Source organism: Gossypium hirsutum, chromosome A09 (assembly GCF_007990345.1).
Source record: "Gossypium hirsutum isolate 1008001.06 chromosome A09, Gossypium_hirsutum_v2.1, whole genome shotgun sequence".
Lineage (NCBI taxonomy): Eukaryota > Viridiplantae > Streptophyta > Magnoliopsida > Malvales > Malvaceae > Gossypium > Gossypium hirsutum.
Genome location: NC_053432.1, coordinates 13,804,234 through 13,814,608, shown reverse-complemented (window position 1 = coordinate 13,814,608; position 10,375 = coordinate 13,804,234). Strand labels below are relative to the sequence as shown.

General features: G+C 35.5%; 2 non-coding genes across 2 annotated transcripts; one reads left to right on the top strand and one right to left on the bottom strand.

The window, feature by feature from the left end:
- Window positions 1-4,014: 4,014 nt before the first annotated feature.
- On the top strand, window positions 4,015-4,121 carry LOC121207417 (small nucleolar RNA R71). The gene has a single exon (XR_005902508.1). It is a non-coding gene; the product is annotated as a small nucleolar RNA R71 (small nucleolar RNA).
- A 5,921-nt stretch (window positions 4,122-10,042) lies between these two features.
- LOC121207399 (small nucleolar RNA R71) lies at window positions 10,043-10,149 on the bottom strand. Its single transcript, XR_005902489.1, has one exon. It is a non-coding gene; the product is annotated as a small nucleolar RNA R71 (small nucleolar RNA).
- Between the last annotated feature and the right edge of the window lie 226 nt (window positions 10,150-10,375).

Genomic DNA, 10,375 nt, shown 5'->3' with positions numbered 1-10,375 from the left:
ACCTTGGAAATTTTTTGAAATGTTGCGAAAAATTTTATGAGTTTTTGATTAAGTCCCGACTTAATTGTAATGCTCGTATTAGGCCTCGAGGGTTTAATTAAGAGACGTTTTAAATGATCTCGGTAATTGAATAGTAATTTACGTAAATAAATTATAAAGTGTTTTGAATGTTTCAATAATACGCCGAAACCCTGTTCTGACAACGGATACGGGTTAGGAGTGTTACATGTTATTTGATAACATAGGCTAGTTGAACTCAGACTAATTGCACTGGACGACCATTACCCACACATACATCATTCATACATTACTGAGGAAGATTACTTACCTTAAATAGTTGCATTGTTCCGCAATTTTTTTGGGAAAAATTGGGATTCATATACCAATTTTCCTTGCAAATTCCTATCCAATCTGCCCCATCTCCTACGTCCACCGTATCACCCACTCTAAGCTTGAGATGTTGCTTCCCTCTTGCCCTTTTTGAGCTTTTGTAGTTGTTTTTCTTTTCAACAATGTTGGGACATCCATCTTCTTTTTCCGTCATTTGTTCCAGACTTGAATCTGCTTTTTCTGAAGTTTAGTATATTTAGTGTATATCAAGTCCCCATTTAAACAGTTGGTCGACTTTATGAATTGCTCAGTTCTTTTCATTAAAACTCCTACCTTCATGTATAGTGGTGTCACTGAGTGAAGAAAGAAGACCCAACTTACTAGCCGCTAATACAGCGTTTCATGTTCTCATAGATCCATGTCCCGGTACAAACTTTTTTTTTCAAAATTGCATATAACAACACAGCTCAGAAAGTATTGACGTTAGAATCATTTAAAGTAGGTGTTATTTGAGTATACAGAAATTGCATCCATATCTTTACTATAGGAAACATAATTGCTTGATAAAGGACGTTGGGACATTAGTGCCTAGCCGATGCTTCCATTGACTCCTACCTTCGGTTAAATAATTACTATAACGTCCATATATGTTCTTAAAGTATGTTAAATTAGTATTTTTGACAAAATTGGAATCATAGTATGGAGCATTATAGTATTCACAAATTGCTAGAGGAGTGACGAGAACCGCTTTTCTCCTAATTGTTACGTGTTCCCAAAATTCATCATAAGCTCTCCTAGATTCTTGATCTTTAAAGGAGGCATTAAATTCTTGTACTACAACCTTAATAGTAGGTTCTTTTGGGTTTACACAAAAACATTCCCACCTATGGTATCTTACTGATGCCTAAATTTCTTTGGAAAGAAGCATCAATGAATCAAACCCCTTTTCTTAAATGAACATTTTTCCTTGTAATTCTAGGAAAAAATTCCATGTTCAGGTTTGGAAAATTAGAGGGGTTAACATCTTTTGATGCCTCTTCCTCAGTAGTTCGTCTAGTCTTCCAAGGTGACATGATCTAGTGTTTTTCCTAAACAAACTGCAACAATTAAGCAATGTAACGGTAAATTATAAACCCTTAACCTTGTTACAACGTTTACTTCTATATTCTTGGTAGATGCCCATTACTTTGGTAGTCACTCTGTAATGTACTTGCAAAAGAAATTTGAAGAAAGAAAACAAGAGAAGAAGGACAACAAGTTGAAGAGAAAGAAAAATAGTTTTGAAAAATAGTTAGAGACGAGAAGGAGTAAGGTTTTCTGTGTTCCAAACTCTATTTTGAACCTAATAAGGATGTTTTAATTTATATAGTAAAGGAGAACTAGGGTTTAGCTTGGTGAGTCATGCGTTGGGCCGGGTTAAAATTGCATATTTTTGCAACAATATTGTGACACATGGATTCCATTCCGCGACACCCTTGGCAGGTTACTGTTGTTGCAACATCAAAGTTCAATGTCATAACACACTTTGAAAATTTGGGTTTTTTGGCTACTGTCCTCAATGTTGCGACATAAGGGTATCCATGTTGCGACCCAAAGCTAAAATTTTAAATTTTCATCCCCTGTTGCCAATGTTGCAACATGGGGGCTCCATGTTGTGACACTGGCTCTATTTTGGCCCTATTTCTTATTTTTCAAAGTTTTTGGCACATGCATATCTTGTTTCCTAATCACCCTAATACAAATAAGTCCTAATCTACTTATTTAATTATAATTTATGTCCTATTCCAACTTAATTAATAGTGTTTAAGTTTATAAAAAAATTAAAATACAATAATATACAACATGGTAAGTATCTCGGTCGTAATCTTTTAACGTATGGATTCCAGATTCATCTGAAAATTCAATTAACCTATTCATAGACATCTTCCTTTCCATTTTTCCATCTAAGTTCGTCCAGACTCCATCGTGCCACTCCACAGTTCTTCATTTATCTTGCTCCTTAGCCTTACTTATTTATCACAGAATATACCTTGCTCGAATCAAGTTCGTTAGGGGTACTTGCAAATATATCATAACAGTTATCCCCTAAAATGTCCTTACATCCCTCATTTTATGGATTACTTCATTTAAATATTTTAGTTTCACCATTTATTGTCATTTTTAGTTCATTATTCTCTAAGTCAAAGGTGGACCTAAATGTGGCTAAGAAAGGTCTTCCTAGCAAGATAGAGATCTCACGATCTTCTTCAAAATCTAAAATTACGAAATCTACTGGGATGATAAACATATGCACTTTGACTAACACATCTTCAAGTACACCTTTTGGTTGTATCGAAGACCTATCAACTAACTGTATTGTGATATTAGTGTTTTTAAGTTCCCGTTACCCGAGTTTCTTATATGTTGATAAGGGCATCTAGTTGATACTGGCTCCTAGGTTATATAGGGCCTTGCTAAAATGTATATCCCCTATCTCTATAGGAATTGTGAAGCTACCTAGGTCTTTTAATTTTAGGGGTATCTTTTTTTGTGATTATCGCACTATAGGATGTGTTTATGTTAATTTTTTTTACCATTTTAATTTTCCTACACCTAGCCATTATTTATTTTAAGTACTTTGCATATTTAAGAATTTTATCTATTATCTCGATAAGGGGTAAATTAACATTAAGCGATTTGAATAATTCTAGGAAACTTACAAACTTTGTTTCATCCCTTTTTTATTTGTCCTTTAGCCGTGAAGGGAATGGTACTTTTGTAAGGACAGGTTCCATGCTTTTCTCAAGTTTCGGCTCAACTGTCACTTTGGCTACCATCTCGGGTTCTTCTTCAGTGTCATCTTCACAAGGGGTATTTTGAAATATCTTTCAAATCTCTTTTGTCCTCCTCTTGAGTGGTATCATATGGGTTACTCAGTACTTTTCCTAAACGGAATGCAATTGCTTTCACTTGCTCCTTCCCATCTCTTCAAGGGTTATTCTCAGTATTGGAATACTAGTGACAATTTTTCTTTTGATATCTCTTATCATACTCATCAATTGGCTCATCTAATCTTCCAACTTAGTCAATATAGTTATGGTGTGAGTGCACTTAGACTACACTTGTCTCATTTCCATCTTCATTGACTGCATTTCCCCCCTCTATGCATTCCAGCCTTCGACCACATACAGTATGGTCATTCACGTTGGTCCTCTCTTGACCTTTCTACAAATAAGGAGGTTGGTAGGTAGGATTTTTTTTATTAACATTACCTCCTCCTCAATTTCCACCCGATCTCAAATTTGGATGATCTTTCCATCCGAGATTGTAGGTGTTCAAATAACAGTTTCCACCCCTATTTCCTATGTAGGTCATACCCTCAAACTAATTCTCAGGATATTGGCTGATTTTCCTAATTGATTCATTCATCATAGGTCTAGTAGATGTCGACTCCAACCGGTTAAACTTGTCGAATATTTGTTGGTACTTGTCTTCCTCATGGATAGCTTTTGCTATAGGTGGTCTCAAACCATAGGTACAATTTCATTTGGCCAATGGCAAGAGTTCATGGCCATGTTCTCAATCAGCTGATAGGCGTCCTCATATGGTTAATTCATTAATGCTCCTTTTGCGACTTTATCTAGTCCTGACCTCAAGTTTCCATCTAATCCATTGTAGAACATCTGCAACCTTAACCATTAAAGCAAACCATAATGAAGGTATCTCTGTATGAGTAATTTAAAATGATCCCAAGCTTCATAAAAAATCTCTCCTCCTATCTGTTTAAAGTTAGTAATGTCTCTTCTTAGTTGGACAGTTTTGTTGATAAGGAAGAATTTGTGCAAAACATTTTTCGGAAGCTCGTTCCATGTGATAATTGACCTTGATGCTTGCAAGTCTAACCAAGAAAAAGCATTATCGATTAAGGAGAAGGGGAACAACCAAAGACATATAGTGTCATCGATGTAACACCCTTAACCTGTATCCATTGCCAGAATAGGGGTTCGAAGCATTACCAGAACATTCAGAACATTTTACAAATAATTATTGTGAGTTACTATTCATTTACCTAGATCATTCATAATGTCCCTTGATCGGGACCTCGAGGCCCTATACGAGCATTAGAATTGAGTTAAGACTAAATCGAGACCTCTAAGAATTTTTCGTGACTTTTCAAAAATTTGCCAAGGTGCAGGTTTCACATGGCTAAGGCACAAGCCCGTGTTCTAGGCCGTGTGGCACACACGGCTTAGACACACACCCTTGTCTCTGTCCGTGTGCCCAATTTTGAACATTTTGTTTCTCAAAATTAAGGTATAGAGGACACATGGCCTAACCACATGCCCATGTTACCAGGTCGTGTGTCACACACGGTCTAGACACACGCCCGTGTGTTTGCCTGTGCCATTTGTAGCTTCATTTCTCACCCAAAATTTCACCCAAGACCTGCATTTGAAACACACATCCAATACCAACCAATCCAAGCATTCAACTTTGGCAAATTTCATCATTCACAAGGCATATCACTACAAGCATGCATGATTACAACCTTACCTTAGTTTAACTTAGGCATTCACAACATTTGATCAACTATTCTTAACATAACACATGTGTATATATGTATATCATAATAATCTACTTAGTCATACCAAAATGAACCATTACTAGCCATTCCAATGGCTAGGTTACAAAATAACATTTCAAGCCACTATTGCCCAAGTTGTCCTATACATGTCATTATACCAAAATGATTTTTACTAAGTATACCCAAAATGACTAGTTGATAGTGTGACAATTGTAACAGTCTGATTTTGACCCTAGTCGGAATAGTGGTTTCGGGACCACAAACCAGAGTTTGAAAAATATTTTAATATTATTTTCTGTTTCTGTGATATGTGAATTTACATATGTGAAAATTTCTGTGATTTAATTTATCTGTTTCTATGCTTAATTATGAAAACGGATTAAATCGCGTAAAGTGTAAAAGTTTAGTGCTATATGCTAAAGCACCTATTTGGCTTGGCTTTTAAAATAAAGGTCCTTGCATGTCAATTGGACCATTGTACTAATGCATGGACAAATATGGACATGAGTTGGTAGAGATTAATGTTATGTCATTAAGGGTAAAATGGCAAAAGGTGATTATAATGTTATAATAATAAAATGAAAACATGAAAGTGACCATATTATCACTAAATTAAGAGAAATAAGAAGCCATTGAAGCATTTTGATGTTCGGCTAGTGCATGTCTTAATAGATCAAGAACAAAGAAAGTCAGACTTAGACCAGGGGAAGTCCAAAATAGTTGAATAGACGACTCGTTTTATCCGAAATCCGTCCAAGGTAAGTCAAATTACAATTACGTGTTAATTGAAATAAATTCTGCACATATAAATTGTAATCTGTATTGGATGGCCTTGAGTGCCTGATGAATATCTTTGGAGTAAAGTATGATAATATGATAATATTTGAAAAGCTCTTTATGTTCCTAAGCAAAGTTGACATCTGTTTGAGACATCGTGTAAGACCGTGTCTGGGACACAGGCCTCGATTGAGATTTATGTATAATACCGTGTTTGGGACATCGGCATCGTATCTGATTTCGTGTAAGACCCTGTCTGGGATAGAGGCATCGCTATTGAGTTACATGTATGACCACGTCCGGGACGTCGGCATTGTACTTGTTTATGAGCGTCTGTATTGTTTCTGACCCGTCTGATGATAGCGTACGAAGACTAAATTTGAGTATATGAAATGTATAACCTATGCAGGTACTTTTGTATCGTACTAAATTTTGGAATATGAAAAACCCTGTCTCTGTAAAATATGTATGGAAATGAAGTATAACATATATGCAAACAAAGGAGCATGGTTAAGTTTATGAATTATTCTATGAAATGGTTATGAATCTTTATGGTTGAATTGTACTCATATGCTTTAGTAGTTAGACCAATTGTATTTGGCTTACTAAGCTCTTTGTAGCTTACTCTGTGTGTTTACTGTCTGTTTTACAGTTATCGTAGCTACTGAAGGCTCGGGGATAGTCGAGGATCATCACCACACTATCGATCTCATTTTGGTACTTTTGAAAGTGTACATATTTTAAAGTATGGCATGTATTGGCTAGAAGGTCTATGTATATAAGTCTTGTTGTATATATATTATGCCATGGGAGTTGGCTAACAAATGAAAAGTTTGTGTATAGTTTGGTGTATGCTTGTAATGTGTTAAGTTCTAATGTGTTTCGGTCATTCTTAAGCATGGAACTGGTTGGAAATTTTGGTATGAATGTAGTATATTATTGCTTGTAGGATTGGACCCAAAAGGGGGTGGCAAATTGGCTTAAATCAAGCCTGCATGGTGCCACACGGTCAGGGGACACGGGCATTGTCATGTGGTCGTGGGCTAAAGTAAGTAGCTAGCCAAGTATCACACGACCATAGCACACGGGCGTACCTATTGTCCGTGGGTGAAAGTCAGTATGGTTACCCTGTTTTGGCACGGCTGGTTCACATGGGTGTGTCTGATACCCGTGTGAGGCACACGGCCTGATTACACGGACGTGTGACCTCAACAGAATTGATAATATTTTCTATGTTCTGAATTTTATGAATGTGTTCAGTTTAGCTCTAACCGTTCTTAAACGTATGTTTTAGGTTTTGTAGACCATCTTAAGAGATGATGGCTTATGAAATGATATTAAATAATATCTATGATTCTGAATTGGTCTGAAATGTTTTGTCTGTCTGGTAATGCCTCGTAACCCTAATCCGATATCGGTTACCGGTTAGGGGTGTTACAACGATGCTCCAAAGATCTCGAACCTTCAGGAGCTTCCGAGCACTATAAAACAAGGGAAAATAAAATAGAGTAAGCATTACATGCTTAGTAAGTTCGTATACAGAAACTAAACTTACCAATCATGTTTATTAAATCTAAGCATACAATGTCATCTTTCCATCCATTTGGCTAAATTGCCTAATCACATACATTCAATCAAACATGTTAGTCACCAAAATCTTCATAGCAATCAAATAATATAGATGAGCTCATCAAGCAATATTCTTTCAAGTCATTATCATTTCATCTCAAGATTTTCATGCCATGTCAAGGGTTATTTTCGACAATGAATTAAGTTTGGGTGTGTGGAAACACGAAAATTTACACACTTTATCATGCCCTTTTTAACTTAAATTCATGCAGTTTCGATAAAATTCCTGTAAAAATAATTAATTTTTATAAAATAATTAAAGTGTACTTAAAATATGAACATATTTAATTTTAATTAATTTTATAATTAATTATGATAAATTTTGGTTATTTTCGACAGATTTGCACAAAGGGCGAAAAATAACACTGCAGACACTGCTAGAAGCACAAAACCGAGAAACAATTTGAAGTATCAAGGCAAATTAATTTTCAGCCTAAGACGGTCCAAAATTATGTGCATTAATTCATAATATAATTAATTTTAATTTATATCCAATTTAATTTAGGTTAATAAATTATTATTAATAAATTATGAAAAGTGGTCCAGTTGAGTTGAACCGAGTGAATTGAACCGACCAAGTAATGGAAAGCCCAAAACCGTCCCATGTGCTGACCCAAATTAGCTTATTGGCTGATTATTTAGCTTGCAAAGAGGCCCTTGAAGACTTGTTCAAATAGCATTCAAACCCCTCCACAAATGGTGGCTTTCTAGATTTGCCCCAAGCTTAATTTAGCAAGTTTGAAATCATCAAACTTGCCACATGTGTGGCCGGCCAAGGGAGGGCTCTTTGGCTGATAATTTTAGCGATTTTTAGCAGCCCTCTTCAGCTATAAAAACCCCTTAAGCTGATCATTTGAAACACACCTCAAGCATTCACGTCTTTTCTCTCTTCTCTCCACTTTCTCTTTTCTTTTCCATTACAAAATTTCTTGCTCTCTTGCCAATTTCTCCTTTTGGAAAAGGGGCATTAGTTAGCCATTTGGAGTAGAAATTAAGTGTTCATAGCATCTTTGGTCGACGAGGACAACGGAGAAGGAAGAACGGAGCAAATGAGTCAAGCCATGGAAAAACACCGGATTTGATTCTTGTTCCCTATCTCTTTAATTTTTGTTGTTGTTATGATAAACATATCTATGAATATTTATGTTGTTGGAATGATTAATTTAATCAATTTATCTTGAATTAAATTTGTGTTAGGTTGATTGCATTTCGTTTGCTAAAATTTTTAAAATTGTTTTTATGTTGTTATAGGCCTCAGTAAGATGCTTGGTTAAGTAAAATCATAATTAAGTTACTCTTGCAAGCCTTGGATTTGACTTTGGGCAATGCCATTTCGAAAGAAAGGGAACCAGTTGGTAGCTAATGAGTTAATTATTTAAACGGATTGAAATTGTAATTAATGGACACAGTACTTAATCAGAGTATGTTTAATCATTTAAGGTAGCTGAGGGTTAAATTACCAACGGTATCTGACGATACATTTTCCTTGCATAACTTGCAAGATTATTGTGATTAAACTATTTCAAGGTAGGGATACTTTGTTACATCACATAGTCTTTTATGTGCTTATTAGATTTAATTAATCATTTGAATTGACATAAGGATATGTACAAAAGATTATTTTGATTTAATAAGTATATAGTGCAATAAAATATTTGCCTATTTAAGATTTGTTCAATCGGTTGAATTGACATAGGGATATAGTCAAGATATGAATGGATTTTTGTAAGTGAGTATGTTCATAAGTTAGTAAATTACCGAGTTGCCGTGAATTTATTTGTAACAATATAAATATGAGTTTAATAATTCTAAGTTAAGAAATGTAATTTATCTAACATAATTATGCCATCTTGCGTACATTTGAGATTTATTTATTTAGTTTACTTAGTTTAAAATCTTAGTTTTTAATCACCCTCTTCAAACAAATTTTTTTTTCCACCGAAGTGTTTTAAATAGCATTCATAAACAATTCTTTTCACAGTCCCTGTGGGTACGATAACTCGACATTTACTTGTCACTTTATTACTTGTTGCGATTGTGTACACTTGCACATTTCCGTCATTCCAAGTTTTTGGCGCCGTTGCTGGGACTATTTTAAAAAGTCATTATTTGTGAATTTGTTAGTTTTGCATTTTGGTTTATTTTTCTGTTCAAATTTTAACTTATTTAACTTTTCTGTGATTATTTTAGGTGTTTATGAATATTGACCGAATTATTAATTTACTCCCTATAGACCCTGAGATTGAATGAACTTTTTGACAGCGAAGAAGACAAGCAAGTCAGAGAAGGACCTAAGAGATGAACTTCGAAAATTTGAATCAAGGAAACGGAGCAAACCCTGCTCAAAATCCTATCCTTATTACTGATGATAGGGATAGCGCTTTAAGACAGTATGCAGTGCCAATGTTTAATGATCTTAATCCGGGTATTAGGAGACCCAAAATTGAGGCACAACAGTTCAAGCTGAAGCCAGTCATGTTTCAGATGCTTCAGACAGTGGTCCAATTCAGTGGAATGCCTACAGAAGATCCTTACCTACACTTAAGATTTTTTATGGAGGTGAGTGATTCTTTCAAGTTAGCCAGAGTTCCCAAAGATGCATTACGATTAAAGCTGTTCCCATATTCACTAAGGGACAGAGCTTGAGCCTGGTTGAACTTATTGCTGCCAAATTCAATTTCCACATGGCAAGAGTTAGCAGAAAGATTCCTTATGAAGTATTTCCTACCTAGCAAGAATGCTAAGTTGAGAAATGAGATTACTGCCTTCCAACAAATGGATGATGCGTCCTTGTATGAGGCATAGGAAAGGTACAAAGAATTATTATGAAAGTGCCCTCATCACGGAACCCCACATTGCATCCAACTTGAGACATTTTATAATGGTCTCAATGCCCACACAAGGATAGTAGTGGATGCTTCTGCTAATGGTGCTCTCCTTTCTAAGTCTTATAATTAGGCTTATGAAATCATTGAGAGGATTGCCAGCAATAATTATCAATAGCCAACCAATCGAGCAGCGTCAGGAAGACGAGTTGCTGGAATACATGAAGTAGACGCTCTTACTTCACTCGCA